This window comes from Nannospalax galili, unplaced genomic scaffold, assembly GCF_000622305.1.
Source record: "Nannospalax galili isolate Female #2095 unplaced genomic scaffold, S.galili_v1.0 scaffold936, whole genome shotgun sequence".
Classification (NCBI taxonomy): Eukaryota; Metazoa; Chordata; class Mammalia; order Rodentia; family Spalacidae; genus Nannospalax; species Nannospalax galili.
In genome coordinates this window covers 917,308-917,759 of record NW_008337142.1, presented here as the reverse complement: position 1 = coordinate 917,759, position 452 = coordinate 917,308, and positions in this window count along the sequence as shown.

The window sequence follows — 452 nt, the reverse complement described above, 5'->3', positions numbered from 1 at the left end:
ATTTATATTTCATATAATGCATTATTAGCCCTTTAAAAGAACATGATCCTGCCATTTTCTATAAGGTAAATGGACTTGGATGATATACTAAGTGAAATAAGCTAGACAGACAAAAAACATTGTTAAGTTCACTTATATATGGATCTCAAAACAATTCTTAAAATATAGGGGTAGGGGTGTTCTAGTTTACTTTCTGTTGCTGTGATAAATAAACATCATGACTAAAAACAACTTGGGGAAGGAAAGGGTTTATTTCATCTTCTAAATTACAGTCCATCTTTGAAGATGTATAGGCAGGAACTCAAGGCAGAAGCTTGAAAGAGAAACTGAAGCAGAGTCCATGGAGGAATGCTACTTACTGGCTTGCTTCCCCTGGCTTGTTCAGCTACCTTTCTTATACAGCCCAGGGTCAAATGCCAAGGGGTGCCACCACCCACAGTGGACTGGCCATT